At 40.2% G+C, this 19,527-nt stretch overlaps 1 long non-coding RNA gene across 1 annotated transcript; it reads right to left on the reverse strand.

Moving 5' to 3' along the window:
• Nucleotides 1-1,208: 1,208 nt before the first annotated feature.
• On the reverse strand, nt 1,209-16,771 carry LOC139632372 (uncharacterized). The gene is made up of 3 exons (XR_011693547.1): nt 16,524-16,771; nt 11,376-11,459; nt 1,209-9,050 (listed from the first exon to the last, which is right to left on the reverse strand). It is a non-coding gene; the product is annotated as an uncharacterized lncRNA (long non-coding RNA).
• Nucleotides 16,772-19,527: the final 2,756 nt, after the last annotated feature.

The raw sequence follows: 19,527 nt of genomic DNA on the forward strand, positions 1-19,527 counted from the left end.
GTTTTGTTTTATTTCCTTAAATGTCTCACAGAAGAAAAGCAACCCCTACACTGTGAGTCACGCTGTTCTTGCTGCAGTTTTGAACAGCTCAATTCAAACGAAGGCTACCTTACCTTTAGTCCATGTTTGATTAGAAATTTAAGTTTAGAAATAAAAAAGGTTCCTCTTCTTAAACTTTTCCTTGACTGGGGGGAAAAAAAAAAAAAAAAAAAAAAAAAAAGTGACAAAGGCTGTACTTTTTTTTACAACAATATGTTCTTTAAAAAATTATTTTTGAATAGTTAGGGATTTTTTAAGCAAGTAGTCCAGTATTTTAACTCAAATCAAAATTTGACTGAATTTTCACTTGCATTGGAGTAATATTTGACCAGGAGTATCTACACTTTGACTCAAGTAATGGAGCTGTGTACTTTGTCCACCTCTGTCCAGGCCTCAGCTTTATTAATTTGATGTACTCGCTGATTTGTGGAGCAGAGCATTTAGCTGCCACAGAGACACAATGCCTTCGGGGATTCGTGGAGACCAAAACCACGTAAAAGGAGAGTGAATATTGGACTTATATTGACTTACAAGGTGAACACAAACAGTGAAAAAGAATGATAATGTTGTTCCAAATCCGATGTGTAAACCAGGATGGACGAGCAACCGATTGCTAATCTGTTCACCATATCAACTTAAATGGTGATGAAACCTGAATGTTGTGTCCATGGCTGGAGACCAAAAAAAATGTTGGTTCTGACTTAACCAAGTGATTATTATTGTGACCATGGCAACAAACCTACTATAACCTTAAGAAAGTTGTTTTTTTGCCCTAACCTAACCAGACCATCACCACATTTGTGTAATAGTTTTATTATGCAACGTTAATATTTTAGGAAGGCACTGAAATGAAGAAATATCGTCATCCTGCACTTAGAGGTATTACATCACAAAACACTTGTATTTTATTGTTTCATTTGGATTAGTGGTAAATGGCACAGAATTTGATGACCGTCTTTACTTAAGACTTTTCCTCCAGTCTAGATTTTGTTCTCTTGCAAGAGCTACCACATCACTATAGCTGTCACGTCCATTTCTCAGTGTGTGATTGCCAAGATGTGAGCTTATGTAAGATATTGACACTTTCCAAATATATGCCAAGAAGCCTCCTCTCTCTCAGCAGGTCACCCTACTGCTAGGAGCTCTAATATATCTATACTCTAACATAAAGATTTTTCTTTTTGAGATTATTCTATTTGTTTGCCATGTTCTGTGAAAGTTTGTGCATGGCAGTAAGCCTAAAAAAAATATGTGGTCCAGAGAATGGATTAAGAAGATTTTGCTGCAAAGATGACACATTTTCTCACTAACGGGATTACCTAGCCACTCCAGCACACCGAAGGACTGCAACAAAGCACAGAGATTTCAAAAACACTAATAGTCCAGTTAGCTGCACATTGTCATGTTCATTTTTCTTGGAGAATCCACTAATGTTTACTTACCCAATTACAACAGCCACAACTCCAGGCAGGCACATTTAAACTGAAAAGTGTGACATTAATTGCCATTTAAACGGCCTCTTTTGCCTGCTAAATTGTTCGACTGCTTATGTTCTCTTTAACAAGATTGCTAGTTTGGAGAAGGAGAAATGATTCCATGGTGAAATGCTGCTCAGAGACAAAAGGGCACAATTAGTTTCCCGATCAATTTGCCAGGAAGAGGAGGGAAAAATCAATACTCTGATTATGCATGAGGACGTCATCTGCTTACACCGAGATCAAAGCATCAATGATCTAAGCTGAAGTGACCAAGGATCCATCTATACGTGATCCATAAGTCATGTGAGGAGGAGCGGACGGTGAGACAGGCAGACACCTACACAAAAGGATAAACTGCAACATGATATGTAAATGGAGACAAGTTATCTTTACCCCAGAGCCTATGAAGTTATGTTGGCTGTTATCATCTCATTTGTAATCAATAATGTGGAAATTCTCTGTGGAAGCACTTAGAGGTGTCCTTCGGGAGTTCCTGTGTTTGGGAAAGCAAACAGGGAAAAGACGGACTGGCCGGGTTTTTATCTCTGAGTTAATGGGCGCATCAGGGGCGGCTGGTTGTAGTGATGAGTTAAAAATGCTAAATATATATGGTGGAGCTGAGACTGGGAGGGGACTTGTCATATAATTTCTGGACAGTCAGAGGAGATTCTGGCTGCTAGTGGAAGCCATACAAATCCTCTATTTGCACAGGCCGTGGCAAAAAAAGAGCAGGCAATCGTAGGCAGTGATGCTGAAATATATACAAGCTTCAAGAAACTCAGCTCTGTTCTCTTCTCCTTTGAGGTCAAAGGATTAAGATGTTGCTCATATCGCTGGGCTGTTGCTTCACATATTGTTACTCATATGTATGGCATTCAAAGTGATAAGCAAAGGAGCACGATAAAACTACAACACTGTCTGTGCAGAGTCACCACAGTAAAAATCATTCAGAGCGGGCTGAATGGAGTATCTTAGCGGGCCTTATTGGTGTGAATTATGGAGTGTGCCTGAATGAGAGACATTGTTCTGTCCCTTTGCACAGAATGGGAAGCAGCGGACAGATAAGGTGAGTGAGATGAAAGAGCGCGGCACCTGGCAGGTCCACGCTCTAACATCTTTGATCCGCTGAGGCAAACATCAAAGACTCCGTTGGGGGCTTTGTGTGGAGGCCAGCCTGCGAAGCACTCACCACTATAAGCACCAATCTACAGCGTAAAGTGCAGCTCGACGGGGGGGGGGGGGGGGGGGCTAAAGAAAGAAAGAAAGAAAGAAAGAGGGTTTTTCAGTGGCTGAAATTACAGCAACAATTGCGCGGTCTCTCTAAAGTGAAAGTAACTCAGACATGGTCAATCAAGTGATAATAGGAGTGAAACTTCTGTGCAATTACTGTCAGAGGAAGTGCGCAATGTGTTTAGAGTGTGCTGGAGGCCCACAAGCTTAAAAAAGAAAAAAAAAAAAAAAAAAAGACAAAGAGATACATAAGTGTTACTGAGTGCTTTTCTTTCCTGGACTCAGTGTGCCACAGTGTTAAACACCCAACACAGCATCATTCCCCACGTACTCAGACCACATGTGTCTGTGGTGACCTTTTCTTACAGGCTGCATGTCTCTGAGTTACAGTATGTGCAGTTCAAGCAGTGTTATTATGCAGATGTTTTATGTTCATCATCTTTAAGGTCTTGAAGAGGTGAAATACTTCAGTATTTTAAAAGAAATGGCAAAGATTTTCAAAAGGTTGGTAAAAGAACATTTTTATCCTCCAAAAAAATAAATAAGTCACCTATAAAATAATTGTTGCCATAAGTCTTAAGTATGTTTTCTTTAATATCTAATATTCATGACTAAATAAACAGTTATCACAGGTTAAGTTCAAAAGTAAAAAAATATCTTACGTAGGTTTAACACTCAAAAACTTGTATCGTCAGGACTGTGTAGTTGTAGTTTGATTAGATTAGATTTGATCGACAGTGCAAACACCACAACTTTCACCTGTTGCTAAATCTGCCAGCTGAGTCCTGCCCATTTCAAACCAGTGAGAACAGCACAGAAAAAAAAAAAACAAAAAAAAAAACAGCACAGACATGTGTGTCATGTGAACTACTTAAACCTGTTCCATCTTTAGAAGATATCTGTGTGTAGAACTCAGTCATAGTCAGAAGATGAACTCCAAAACTGACATGTCAACTGAACCTGTCCATAATCTGTTATGGAGAAACGTTAATCAAGTTGTTGAGTCACAGCTGTCTTGGTTAAAACTGCCAACGGAGTCAGTCAAAGTGATGCATTTCACACCACACTCGTGCCTTCAGGCTTCTAAATCTAATGCAGCGACCATCAGCCTTCACACGCCGCCACATCTTTCAGGTATCGCAATGAGTGATTCAAACAAACAGCAAGCCCCCAAACAACAACAGCTGTGCCGCCTTTGCTTTAGAGAGAAATGTGTTACACAATAAATGAACAGTAGGTTTTCATAGTCAACAAGTTGACGAGTTGTGGGAGAAATGAGAAGGTATAAAGACCTGACAAGGGCCAGATGACTGGGTCGGAGCATCTTCGAAAACAGCAAGGTTAGTTGGGAGGAATGTGCCATGTGCCGACCCACAGTGCATCGCTCCCTCCTGAATATGGGGCTGCGTAGCCGGAGATTGATCAGAGCTGATGTTTCAGCTCACCAGTGGAACTCCCACAATAAGCCACACTGAAGGAAGCTGAGATCTGAATGTTTCGCTTGCAAACTTCAAGTGGCCGGGTCTCGACTAGTGAACTTTACGCAACATTTTCTCAAAAGGAGAAAGGATGCAAAATGACCACTGATGGCAGGACAGGTGATTGGTGGATGCACTCTTTCTGTAAAACCACTTCAAACAGGACGTGTTTGAAAGCTGTCAGCTCTGCAGAGGAGCGAACCACAGCTCGGAGTGAAGTTGTAGATGCACCTGAAGCAGAATGAGCTGCTTACTGCACAGTGAGCAGCTGTCTGTGTGATAAAGGCAGATGGGATTTATCAACAGAAATATAATGTTTACAAGAAATTTATCTAATTAGATCATGCACTGAGTATATTGTTGAACACGAAATGTAAGAACTCCAGATATTTTTTATTTTTTTTTGCAACAGTGATAATGACTCACAGAGAGCTAATTAAAGTTTGAAAGCTCTCAAATTTGAATTTCATTGTTGCAAGAATCTCTCAAGCAAGTGTCCGTGTAGCCCATAATCCAGTTTACACAAATCCTGAAGAATAGTTTGTTTTTGTTTTCATTTTGAAAAAATAAATAATAAAGCACCACTGCAGCCATCCCTGTAATTAGTGCTACCACTGAGCAGATAATGAGGTACCTGAAGTTTATCCGTCACGTTCTGTTTAATTTATTCTGTTGGTTCTGTTCAATTTATTTGTAATTTTGCATTGTTTTCCCAGCAGTGTGATTTTATTAGCAGTGGGAGAGCAGGAAGCTGGTTCACTCAGTGAGCGGCTGCAGTGTTGGGGGACTAGTTTGACTGAACGCAATTAAACTTGTAAATTTGCATTGAATTTTACGGCCCTCTGGTGACTGTTCAACTACATTCAAATTGCATTAATATTTTGTCATCTTTGTTGGCATTGGAAACATTAGTGTAACATGCAGTTCCTAGAGATAAATTATTTTTGATTCAGCTAACTGATTAGCCAGACCCATATTGTATGTTATGACAGATAAAACTCTACTGCATGCAACAGCCAGTAGTTCAAAAATATTTGTTTACATGAAAGATATAAGTTGAACTGAAACTGTCTTTTTGAAATACATTTTTCAAAAAGACATTCATCATTCTTTTGAGGTACATTTTTTTTAAGTTTGGAGACGGTCTGTTGCTGCTCGGCTGAACCACAGCTTGTTAAAACAGAAAAAAAAAATAGCAGACCAAACTTTAAAATAAAAAAAATAAATAAAAATTTCAGGAAATTGTAGGAGCAACATCAGGAGGAAAATAAGATTTTATATACAGTGCAATATCTGCCTAAGTTGGTGGCAAAGTGGTTTCAAAATGACTAAGGATATTTTAAAAGCTATCACGTATGGATGTATAGGTCATTGGAACCGAAACTTGTACAGAAGTGGGGAAAAAACAAAATAAATATTAAATTCTAACAATTCATATCTGCCGTCATCATAATTTTGCTCACAATATTTAAATTCCACACCAGAATTATTTGAAGTTAAGTTTGTTATGTTATATAATCAAACTTGAAAATATTTGAGTCTATTTATCCAAGTTATAGTTAGTTTCTTATCATCCACACCTACAACATTTTTACCTGACACACTATATCAGCCAGTTATGAAGTAGAGCGATTTCACAATCGCAGAGTCAAAGTCATGGCTCACCCCTGTTCTGCTGCTGTAGCTCAATGAAGTCTCTGATTCAGCATTTCTTCCATCCATCGATGTGAACATATGAAGCGAGCCACACCAGGTACTGTTGAGGAAGGCTCTGTTCTGAGGCTGTATCTTTTGTTATTGGTGACGTTACAAAGGTTTTATGGGATTTTGAATTGTATTTTTATTACTTCTGGAACAGAACTGAAAGTTCCAGTTTCACTTTGGTTCTCTTCACTTTCACATAGTTATAATGAAAGTGCTAATGTTTTGTAAAACTGCAGTCCTGGGCTAATAATATAAAGATTAAATTTTCTGACAAAGGAGATAAATAACAAGTGAAGGGGGAGAAATCAAAAAGAAAATTTATGAGGAGCACCAATATAAAATGCTAAAACATCTTTGTCACAGAAATTTTGCAAAAACAGAAAAAACAGGGATCATTTTTGACCCAACTATGCCTGGAAGAAGGTAATGAATATTTTCCTTATACATATCACTAACTGATTAGTAATATATCCAATCACCATAAATGAGAGGCAGACTCACACAGTAGTAAAGAGAGAAGTGTCTGCTTATTGTTCCTCCTGAGGATGCCCCGCTGATGAGCTGCAGAGTAAAAGGGCTGACGACTGTCTCCAGTATAATTGGACAAATGAATCAATTACATCAATAGCAAATTACAACATTCATAATTGATCCCTGGACAAATGCAGTATAGATCATCCCACTGTTCGATAGCTATGCTACAATATTCACGTTACACTGAGCATATTCAGGAACTAATTAAATCTCAAAGGAGAGGATCAATGTTTGAAGTAGCATGAGGGAACTATTGATCGTACAACAGAGATCTCTTACAGCGGTGATTTAAACTGCATGACATGATACAAGCTTTTCCTTTTGATTAATTTATTGCATCCTCTCCAGAAAACAATATTTACATAGCAGATCAGGATCACAGCAGCAGGAATAAAAAAAGTCAATCAAATCTTCTTTTGGATAAAGTTGTCTGTATTTTTAGAGCCAATGTGTTACCATATTTGCGTGCAATTAGTTGATAATTAAATCCTGTATCATTACAGTTTACATGTGCAAGCTGTGAAAACAAATTTCCTCTCGGATGACAATAAAATGTGTCTTGTAGCTATTGCACCCTTATTGTATGGCTTATATTAACTATGAGATTGAATTTAGGTATTGGACTGGCACTAAGCACAGCACTGAGGCTTTTCTACAGCCTACGGCACTTACCAAAAGGAAGGTAGCTGTCAGCATGAGAGTTCACTTGACAAATCAATACCACGGACAGCAGGATAAATGCTAATGTCTGGCTGCAAGGATAGAACATTTTTTGCCAGAAACACAGTTTTGAGGTTGCTATTTTCTTGTATCCAAAAAAAAAAACACAGCAGCTTTCAAATGGCCTGACTAGCCTCTAAAGCACTTCAGTTGTTAGGAACCATAGCCATGTTTTTGAGAGAAAGTTAAATGCCTAATTTATCTGACATTTCATTGTTGCAATAATTTCAAAACCCACAGAAGCAAAGTAAAGACCAATGTTGGCACAGAACCTGCATGAAACCTAAAATGTGGATTCTGCCTTTTAATAATCTTCCAACACGTCCAACAACTGACACAACTGTGTAAGTTGTGAAGGTGGACCGGACCTCCGTCGTCATGGTAACAATAAAACATGCAGTTAACGTTGTGGGACAGTCACGGTTTGGTTAGGTTCAGGCACAAAAACAACTCAGGGAAAAATGGCGGTTTGGGTTAAAATAGGTACTCCATTAAAGATCTCTGTCGTCATGGTTACAAGAAATAAAAACATACAGTTAAGGTTGAGGAGCAAATCGGTCGGACATAGACATGATTTGTAGGAGACAGGGTTGAGTGCAGTTGCTGCTGTTTGGCTTGGTTTTTGGCTCATTCCTCTAAATTTAAAAGCGGTTTTCACATAAATTACACATTTTTGTCATTATTTTTCTTATATAGCAAAAAATAAATATAGCCCAGTCAAAAAGTCAGACTCTGGTCTAAACTCAATTATTAGAAAATGCAAGCACTCTGCCTTTATACTGCAGAAGAATTACCAAAAAGCATCAAGGTTCATCTCACACAATGGAAAAAGGTTCAAATCCATTTAAAAGCTAAAATATTGGTTGTGTCATTGAAAGCTGCACTTCCCCTCCATTCTCCTCCCTGCCGCTGACCTTTTTCTACTGTCCACGTCTTAGCGCCAGTGGAGAGAGTATTTTGGCCACACTCCATCTCTTACCAAATGAGGCCAACTGAGGAAGTGAATCAATGTGTTTTTCCCCTAGTCATAGGAAACAGCTGTCATGCTGTCGTCTGGTACAGAGCTGGGCTGACTTAATGCCAGAGCTGGCTGGGAGAGTCAGCAGGGAGGAGAGAGAGCCCCCCCCCTGTATCTGCTTGTACTAAACCCATCACCTGAGCGAATTCCACTTGCCATGCCTCCCAGCTACACTCAAAGCACAGGGATGTAAACAAAGAACCAGCTTTGCTCCAGCAGGGGTCCTTCCTGGCACTGCTGCTCTATTTCAGAATATCACTCCTAATTAATTGAGTATCACTTTTTCCTTGGATCTTTTTCACTTTCATTCAAGCAAATGTTGAAGGTTATGGTTGCAGGTGAATGATCTGATACGATGAAACGGTGCGAGTCTGTCTGTTCATATAAATGCAAAGACAGGAGCGGTGGTCGATAATGAAGTAATATCAGGGAGGGAGTGAAATGCTTCAAAAATAAAAATGAGAAGCTGAGAGGAGATGTTTCCATGCAAGCCTTTAGCATGTGTTTCATTAGCAGGACCTGACCTTATCTCCCACAGATACCGCCAGCATCCATAATAGGAAAGGGGCCCTTTGTGCCAAATGCTGCAGGGCAGAGCCCATACCTCTCTCCTGGTACAGACCACCCCCTCTTTCCTCTTTCAAGCCACAGCTGTACACACAAATATACAGACACTCAGGGATGCAGAAAAGCACACACAGAAAGACACTCACCTCCCTTGTGTTCACTACCTCCTTTATGTTGCTCTTTGCCATCTTTCCCCCCCAGAAGCTGCTTTTTTTTTTTTTTTTTTTTTTTTTTGAGTCAGGAGATGTTGTCTGTGTCTGAGATTGTAACCAGGCTTACATCCTGTACGAGACACAATGAGGTTTTATTTTACCAAGAAGTGATAAAGGATAACAGTGAAATATCTCCATCAATCTTTATAATGTATGCATGTCAGCAAACCTGTTTTAATTGTTTGAATTAAAGAAAGGGTGTGTGTGTGTGTGTGTGTGTGTGCGTGCGTGTGTGTGTGTGTGCTCAGTTGCACTATGTATAGACAGTGTGTGCATGTGCAGAATACAGGACGAGCATCTGTGCAAAGCTCAGAGATGAGCAGAGGCTACCTGCTCCATATTCATACGTTTCCCCATATGTGACCCACCACTGTAAACAAAGACTATTACACAAGGACACTCAGAGGCAGCCTAATGAACACATACACATGTTACTCACAGTGTAATGAATCGATAGAACTTCCTCTTTCATCAAATATTTATTGAAGTAATATTCCTGAGCCGTTGAAAGTGAAACGACGGCACTGTGCGGAGTTTAAATGCAGACCTGTGCGGCCTCAGAGCCGGGCTGAACACAGCCACTCATTACAAGAGGAACAGAAATCCTTGACTTAATGAAATATATTAAGTCCATCAATCATCCCCTGCCAGGTGGATCAAATCACTACAAAACTAATATTTACAGGGACTTCAACATTTCATTGTAAAGATTTTGCAACATAAGTGAAATTGCACTTGTCTGCTTTAAAATCCAGTTTCTCGTGATGTACTAGATAAAATATTTGAGTCTCATCACCAAATCATGTCACAATGAACGTTCAATCTCATTAATCTTTACAGGATGTGTATAGAGCCACCTTATGACTGAGCACCAGAGCCTAGGACACCAACAGAGCTTGACGGCATTGTGGGGTAACCACCGCAGCAACGCTTATAAAGACTGTAGTAATAGAAAAGCCTGCTGGCCCCTTGAGGCCCTTCGTCTCTTGTTCTGGAGCTGAAGCAAACCAGCTGACAAGTCCCTATAGCCATCTGGAAACCTCTGGAAGGCTCTGAAAGCTAAAACACCTTGGAAAAAGTGATGGACCACAGCTGTCTCAGACGCCACACACACACACACACACACACACACACACACACACACACACACACACACACACACACACACACACCCCCTCACCATCCATCTGCTGGGACATACTCTGCTTTCTGAAGCTCTCTACCTGGCTTTCAGTTTTTCATCACAAAGGACAGCAAACAGTATACCATGAATCCTTTTTGAACATTGCTACTGTACTGGATGTGACTGTCCACCTGCATGTAACTTCTATTACTTTAATATTAATTCATCAAAGCATTTTGCATGTAGACAAACTGCAGTGGTTCCCCCTTGCCCAGGCTCTGCTTGAGGACAAATAGCTATTGGGCTCCCTCTATTGGCCTTTATGCAACTATCTGATTTCTGTCCAGCAGCAGGTTAAAAGGGTAAAGGACCAATATTTTTCCCTTAAGACTGGGGCTGCAACTCACGATTATTTTCATTATCAGTTAGGCTTTTTTTTCAATTGTGTTGTCCATGACAACCTAAATATTTTCATTTAGAATTTAAAAATAAAAAAATGCAGGAAATGCAGGGAATCAGCACATTTGAAAAGCTGGAATAGCAAATTCAACATTTTTGCCTAAAAAACGACTGATTAATGATTAACTACCATTATTAAAAAGCTGCAGATTAATTTTCTTTAGATGAACTCATCCCCTAATTGCTTCAGAAAACTTCTTGGCACACAGGGTGCTTCCCATCCACACAAAGCGGAACCCATGTCTCTAAAGTCATTCAGGGGAAAAAAAATAAATTTAAAAAAATCAGGCCAAAAATGTGACATTGAAAGTGACCTTTTTTTTCAAGAGACATTATGGAAATATAATAATATAATATAATAAATATAATTATGGAAATAGTATACTATAAAGACCTGCAGTGCACAACCTATGGAATATTGTACACTAATCTTTAGCATAACATAATTGTGATTGGCCCTGGTGATAATATTTTCATAAATAAAATCATATGGGCAGGCAATGGCTAAGTCACCATGGAGATGCTCAAACCACCACTGCAATTATCAAAACATCCGAAATAGCTTTATCCAGCCAACACCAGCCAACCAAAACAACGCTAGCTAGTTTACAAAGTGCGTCATTTAGCATAGAACCAATCACCATCAAGAAAAGTACAACTCATTCATCATCAGTGACACAGCGGGCACATGTTATCACCATCACCCACACAGATTACAGTAGCTGCACATTTGCCAACATATGAGAGAAAACCATTATGTTGCTATAAATTTAAATCCCTGATCCCGCTCCATAAAGAGAAACCTGGACTCACCCATTATTGGTTCATCTGCCGGTGGTTGGTGGGTTGGTTCAGGTACGTCATTAACAACTCCACTCACAATCAGTTGGCTCCCGGCTGCAAGACAACATGTTAGTAGTCCATGAACTTGAAGCATGGTGAGTTAAAACTCCCCCTGCTCTCTTCTATCCTTCCTGTCCTGGGCACCGCTACTTAGTTTGAGCTTGTTAAAGATGACGCTGCTAAATGGATAGTCCATTTGCTTGAAGAACCGGCTTTTTGCTAAAAGGTTGAGAGAAAACTGACATCCATTCGTGCAACTTATCTCAAATGACAGGGAGCAAGATCATTGGACAAATTAGTATTTCCCGGAAAGCCTTGCTTCGTAACTTTTGGAAAGAAAGTAACCATATTAAATAAATGGTGGGTAGAAATAATATTTATTTGTAATAAACTGTGCAGTTTTGGAAAATTTAAAAAAGGGCAATAAAAATATAAAAAGGATATGACTCAAAACTGTAAGTGTGACCCCTGACAGCTACTGGGCCCCGGTGCAGAGCACTTACTGCAAGAACAGTAGCTCTGCCATGGTCATTACAGTTGACTGGTATAATCTAATCTTTGTATTGGTCAGGTAGAAGGCCTACAAACTCTCAGTGCACCAGTCTTCTTCAAGAACACTGTCCCCAACAATTCCCTTTACGTTTCCTTCATTATTGTGTGCCAACTTCTGAAACATAGTCTCACTTGCTATGAATTATTCATGGCTTAAAGCAGCAAAGCCCAGATCCATCCATCAACATCAGGAGTACGTACATAAACAAAACTATCCACATAAAGTCAGCCTTAAATCTTAGTTTAGTCATTTAATGTGCAGCCTGTCACAGAGAATACTTATTATTCCAGTTTCGAGGAGGTTGAGGAGCAACTAATATGGATTTAGCCAATTTACCTGGGGCTCAAGCAACTCAATTCATTTTCTGGACAAGTACAGGAATGGTAGAGAAGTGGTATTGAATAAGGCTACGCTTATAAAGTCTGTCATGGCAGAGCTCAGTTCAGAAGGTTTGCATTTGCTGTCGCAGCGGAATCCAAACTTTCTGAGCTGAAAAGTGAAGCCAGGGTTCAACTCATAATAACGCTGCATAAAATTTACTTGTGCTGGGTGTCTTTCTCAGTGATGCCTGGTTAGGGACATCTGATTATTTTTGTTCAGTCTTGACTGCAGCCACATCCCTCCTGACAGCAGACACTTTATAAAGCAACACTACTCAAGTGTGGTTAACGCAGGCCACTGTCTCTTGCTGTCACTCCAAACGATAAGATCATTTGTGCTCCCTGAAGACCAAAAAGCAAAATTCAAGCAAGCTTTTAAACCTTGACAAAAAATCCATAGAGTCCAGAGTATGAGTAGATTGGCTGTCAGGCTGAGTATTTGATATTCATGACAGGTTACGAGGCCACTTTCCATACAAGGAGTGACAAAAAAAAAATTTGGTTTCTTTCATTTTCTCAAGCCCATGCGACACCCGAATGAGCATACTGATCCTGCGCGAGAACATATTCAGGGTAGCCATGTTCATGTCGGGCCAGGACATTATACAACATCCATAATAGAGTCTCACATCCCAAACAAAGTGGTTTGCTGCTTTGTCAACAGCATGCTGGCCGCTGGAGGGGCCACCGACATTTCAGATGGGACATATGTTAACCCCCAACATCCACCCTCTAAAATATTTATGACATATGTATGTGGGGAAGCAGGGAGAGGTGTTTGTAGACTTCATAAATAATTGGACTTGGAAAGGTTACATTTAGCATCAGCTGGACAGAGGAAGATGTATGAACGTGGCTCAGAAATTGGCAGGAGCACCTTGGTAACCACAACCATGAAGACGCCAGCCGCATTTATACTGATGCGAGTGTCTGTATGCTCTCTCAGACTGAGTCACCCATAGATAGTGTTTTACATGTGGTTCAAGACAGCAATGTACAAGTGCTGATTATCTCAAAGTTACCAAATGTTTTTTTTTTTTTTTTTCTGTAAATTTCTAAAATGGTTCTAATTAAACAAAATTACACGATGCAACATTTTATTAATGTTGCAATAAAACAAGTTGCATGAAGCTGATAATAAAATAAATAGTAAAATATATACATAAAATGCTACAATTTGCCTGCAAATTATTTCTCTAAGATATACACTCATCTGAATTATTTTATAATGCGTGGAGATGGTGTAATCTCAGAGTTAATTATTTCACTATATTCTGAGCACTGAGAGAAGCCACTTGGGAACCTTTTGCTCAACTAGCCTCATTTATAAGCAGCTCAAACCTGGCTCATTTATCAGTTGAAATTATTCAATGGTGCATGCCTCATTAATACAAAAACAGATGACTGCATTGACTTTGTTTGCAGGGTATAGCAGCACACCACTTAACGCCATTTCCAGCAATACAATACTGTATATTGTCAGGGCTTGCACTTTATCTTATTAAAAAAAAAGAAAAATTGGCTTTTTCTTCCTCTGAGCTGTTGCCTCTTTCTGGCTGTGCTGCTAAATCTGTTTGCTTGATCATGGGTCAGATTATCCAACAAGCTGATCCAACAAGTTAGAAGAATTGTCTTTGGATAGTCAAAAATGAACGAAAGAAATTTTGAGGCAGGCTTTATTCTCTGTAGTTACGTATTCATTTAGACTGGGATGACAGAGGGACATGCAACCATCCCCAACACTTTCCTTTGTGTGACCTTTCCTGCCAGAATGAAGATGGTCTCTTAAAAGAAACAGAAAGGCAGGAGCTGATGGAGCGATGTCTTTAATGAGGTATGCTGGGGCTGTTGTCTCTCCTTTTAATTAGACAATTATGCACCCTCCTACGGAAGAGGGAGCATTCGGGGTCACAATGCCACCCTGTCACACGCAGAGGTAAGGAGGCTAAATCACAGGTGAGTCCCTGTGGGGCGAGCACAGACCTCACTCTCCATTTGGGAGCCATTATAGGCTTGTCCTATTTAAATTCAGTTCATCTGTCTTGGTCCATCTTCATTCTGTTTTTGATGAGCCAGGTAATTACCATTCCACAAAGACACTTGCAGACACCAATACCAACATGGCTGCAGTCCGATGTTGCCAAATAGCCTTTCCTCAGCTTTTGGGCTCTTCAGCAGACACTGACAATGAGAAACTTGCACCTCAAAAGAAACTAGGTTGACTACGGAGCTGTTTGCCAAGTAAACAAAGACTTTTGCAAGCAGGATATTTGAAGATTTCATTCCACCAGTGCTTCATTTTGCACCAGAGAATTGTAATTACAGATTCACTGCCATCTGGTATCCATGCTTGTCTCTGCCCATTCTTCACCGGTGCCAAAGCAGGCTCCAGTTTCCTCCATGGTGAATTGCTTTAACCTCATGTCTGCCGTCCCAGTGGATGTGTCACTACACTACACGCTCAGATGGGTAAAAGCAAAAGCACAACACATTAGGTCTAAGATACACAGTGAGGTGAAGGTTGAGGTAGCACGGATCCTAAAGAGGGACCATAAGTCACATAGATGAACGGTCGGAAATCTCAGCAACTGATGAGGAAAAATTCATTTTGGTGATGTATGGGACACTTCACAGAGCAGTATTATTTGTACATATGTCAGCACAACTGAATGTCCTCCATTTCCTTTGTTTCATCTTTTTCCTCTAGACATAAGAATTAATCAAGGTATCAATATAACCTGGAAATTACATTATTACTGTTATATGCTTAAAAGAATAGCTTGACATTTTAGGAAAAACTGATAGGTGAGATTTAGATGAGAAGAATAAACCCCTCTCTCTCATATAAAAATAAAAAATACACACACACACACACACACACACACACACACACACACACCCCAGCATTTTCTAAAACTCACTAGCATGAGTAACACTCACCCCCCATTTCGCTAAACATTCATGCTAAGCTAACCATTTACTGCTGTAACTTTCTTCTCCAATACTCGCATACAAAAGGCAAAAAAATTTCTTCCCAAAATGTTGAACGATTGCCATAAAAACCAAACATGTGGTCCCTTTGTAAGAGAGCCAGCATAATAAATAACATTTTCTGCTTCTGTATGTGCACAAGTCTTGGAAAACCACAGCTGCAGCTTCCCAGGTTAACCATAAATCATCATCAGCTTCCAATCTTTCCATGCACATATTCATATGCAATTCAGAAAATGAGCAACATTTCCCAGGGAAGTAGTTGCCCAGCAGAGAGCCTGACTGTACATCATTTCTCACTGCAACCGGTGTAGTTAGAGAATAACAGACAGAGGAAGAAAAAAAAACACTGTCCCACACAATATCCCAGCATGAGAAACACTCATTATGTGATGACTAGAAGCTGCTCTGTGACAATTAATCTATCATTACCACCAGTTCACCCCTAGTTCAGGCACAAGACTGATGATGGTGTGCAATATTGTCTGTCCATAAGTGAGCAACTGCAGACTGCGTGGATCTGCTCTCTTGGGTTAAAACATACTGCGGGGAATTTGCTCCATGTGTCAGAGCTTGAGTCTGCTGCCACAGAACACACATATTTAACTCGACACAGTGGTGGTGTCAGTTGGCTGGAGCATTATGTTGGCACTCAACAGGAAAAGATACATCAGTGTACCCACTGAGCAGCTGTCCCCCCCCCCGAACAACAAATAGTGATCAATTTCCTAAGTTTTCAAACTGAGATACGGCCTTGATAAATAGTCATGAGAGCAACAAGGCTAAAGCTCTGTTACATTTTAAAGACGAGTCTCTCCCATCACTTTGTTTAAAGTTTAAAGAACTTCCTGTAGGGGATTATAATGTCTAGTGAGAGGCATTGTTGTTCAGGGTGAGTTTGGGATCATGCAACCTTCACTTTGCAACATTTGAACAAAAGGAGATTCTTTATACTGACACTGGCAAAGCAATCTTCACCCAAACAGGAGAAGTCTGGCTGACTGGACAATAAAACCTAAATACAAAGCCAGAGAGGAGATGTGTTTAATGTCTCACTTTACCTCCTACACCCTACGGCTGATATGAAAATGCAGGCAACTACACATGCACAGTGGTGTCTGTGTTAATGGCTGTAAAACCTGCCTAAGATAGTTTGAGTGACAGTATTTCGATCAGATCAGTGGAGCTACTTACTTTTGAAGGACAATCTGGATGCAGGTCCCTCCACAGGCTCCTTTGAACATGGGAAAACAATCTGTTCCATACTGAGGTGCCGATTGATGTGTTTCAAGCAATGATTGAGTCTGCTTTGTCTTTTATAAGCGTCTGCACGAGACTGCGTTGTTGCTAAATGCCACTATAAATGAGAAACTAATCAAGTAAGAGCGGTGGTGCAGCCTCACACTGAACACACTGGGAGTCGCTGGCTCACGGCGGTGTATGGTGGCTGGTGAGGGCCAAACACACTTTCCTGGGTTTCTAATTGGGATTCACAACACCTGTGGAGGTCAGGATACAGCTCTGGCTGACACATAACACCCTGCAGGATATGTAAAACAGAAACCTCAAAACTGAGGGATTTAAACATTTGAGCTCAAATGTTCCCTTTAAATTTCAACATTATGTATTGTAAATTTAAAGGAAAACATTAATGATTAAACAATAAATTGCGTTTTTATTTTATCATAGCTGTGGGGCTAGAGCTCCATGAACAGGATTAATCCTAAGTAGTCTTGTGTCTCTGAAACACTGGTGAGGATGCAGGTGCTTAAATGTTTCTGACAGAGATGTACAAGAGCTGAATGTAGGAAACTAGAACCACATATCTTTTACTCTGTATTTTTGGCCACGGCACAAGGTTGTTTACTGTAGGGCCGGTTGAAAAAGGCAGCCGGAACCAATGACTCAAAACTATCTCACATTATTTGTATGGCAAACAACACAAAGAGCTGATGATGAACTGAGATTCGAGGGAAAGCAACCAGCTATCACGGTCATACAGGCAAAGTTAGAAAAAAAAGAGAGAGAGAGAGAGAGAGAGAGAGAGACAACGAGAGAGTCCCTCCTCCCCTCTCCTCCTAGAAGAAAAAAAAAAAACAGCCCAATCAACGACAAACCACTCTTCCATGACATCAACCCCTGGGATCTGGTGACTATCCAGCTCAAACCGATTAGAAACCCACTGTTAGCAGAAAAATGTTTTATTGGATGTTCCCTCATAAAAATGTTTTATTGTAAGTTTTATGTGTTTTTTATTATAGGTCTTATGTTTTATCTTATATTCAATTCTGTGTGAGTTCTCTGTTTTATCTGGCTGCATATTTTGCTTCTTTTTTTTTTTACATGGGAAGTTAAGTGGCCACTGAGAAGTTCAAATGGTGCTTCTCTAGGTGCAGGTTGATTTAGATGACATATTGTGATCAGCAGTTCCCACTGTGCGCTACATGTATGTTCCAGCATAGAATAAATACATCACACTTCACTCTGTCACTTAAATGAAATTGTGAGATTCATGGCTGCACAGAAAATTGTAGAACCTAATGTTTTAATCATTCACAATTCAACCTCATATGTTCGTTGTGAAACTTGGCATTTTGACTGAGATTTAAAATAGAGTTGTGGCTGCTAACTGTGAGCCCATGTAAAGTTTTACCTGCCAAGCCTCTGTGGGGGATTGAAACTGTTTTCATTTTGTTCTTTTGGTTTTTTTTGGATGTGCTTGGATGTACATTTGGCTAAATTTAAAAAAAAAAAATTGTGGAGGACTGTGAATATATGCACATATTCCATAAACACAGTTCAAGTGAAAAACACCTACTTCTGTGTGGAATCATTTTAATTTGGTTGAAACTAAAAAAGAGCACAATAGAGCCACCAATAGAGCCACATCTTTTTCCTCTTTTTCCACAGGTTGGTTTTAATGACTGGTTCCAAAAAGATTAAGTCCATTTGAAATCACATGTATTTTTTAAAGCATCAGTCTCCTCTTAGAGTGTACACTATTGTTATTCTACTCACGTATGATTCACAGATTCATGTCCCACAGGCTTTGTGTTGGATACTTAGTACTGTAGTTTTTGGGTTTGCAGTGTTATTTGGAGCTTTTTATACGAGCCACACACATACATCATTTACCAGCACCAGGAAGAGCTGCAGGATAAAATGAGAAATTATGGATCTCATGTAATCAAATTAATCACAAACATGCAGACACAAGAGCACTTATCCAGTTTTTATAACAATAATGTTTAGCACTGGATCAAACCTTTTGTTGCATATGAAATGCTGCATTAATGAACATCATTAAAGGCAGACGCGATAAAAAATTTGTTTGTTTATCTTTCAGTGCTGCTCTGCAACATCCAGGGCTTTCACAATAATTCATGAGGGGCTCTGTTAAATCCATTTTGAGCAAAACACCATATGCCAATGAGTGCACACACACACACACACACACAGGGCAGTGGGACCTGCAAGCCCATGTCCAGACTCGATGGATTTGTGTTGATTTTTTTCTCCGCTCACGGCTCAAGGTCATGGTTGTCTGTGACTCTGCATGGCCTTGCGATTCCTGCTGCACACTATGTTCTCACTGAAGGCCGTGCTGTCTCAGCTTTCTGTCCCAACAATCTGCAAATGCTGCCCTTGCCCCCTTGACCTCCCAGAGCTCAACCTGTCAACCCGCACACCCCCAGAACCCTGCTGCAGTGCAGCATGGGGGGAAAGATATAAAAATGGAAGAAAAGGGAAAGGAAGATTAGGGAGAAAATGAGAGAGGCAGGAATGGGGCTGTAGAGCAAAAGACAGAAAACAATTTAGAGCTGTAAGAATGGGGAAAAGCCAAAGCGCCCGGGATTGAAAGGCCTCCTCTTCTAATTTGCACCGTATTCATCACCTCGGAGGGCAGACGCTCTCATATCGCTTTCCATTCACTTTCTCACCCTTGGCTGCAGGTCAAAGGAAAAGGCAATTTCCCCTCAGCCCATGTACAAGATGCTTCATTCCTCATGGATAAACTGTACTTTTGAAATGTGTAGAAGTGAGGGCATTCATCACCAAACCAGGTCTCCCCCCGCCCCATGCCTCCTCCTCCCCCTCCTCCTGCGCAGGAAAGGCTGGAAGAAGCTAACATGTCTGATTAATAACTTTCTCCTTGTGCAGTTAAAGACCACTCGGCAGAGACACTGTCAGTCAAGAG

This window comes from Trachinotus anak, unplaced genomic scaffold, assembly GCF_046630095.1.
Source record: "Trachinotus anak isolate AG129_WGS33_773 ecotype Australia unplaced genomic scaffold, CSIRO_AGI_Tana_v1 ptg000014l, whole genome shotgun sequence".
Taxonomy (NCBI): domain Eukaryota; kingdom Metazoa; phylum Chordata; class Actinopteri; order Carangiformes; family Carangidae; genus Trachinotus; species Trachinotus anak.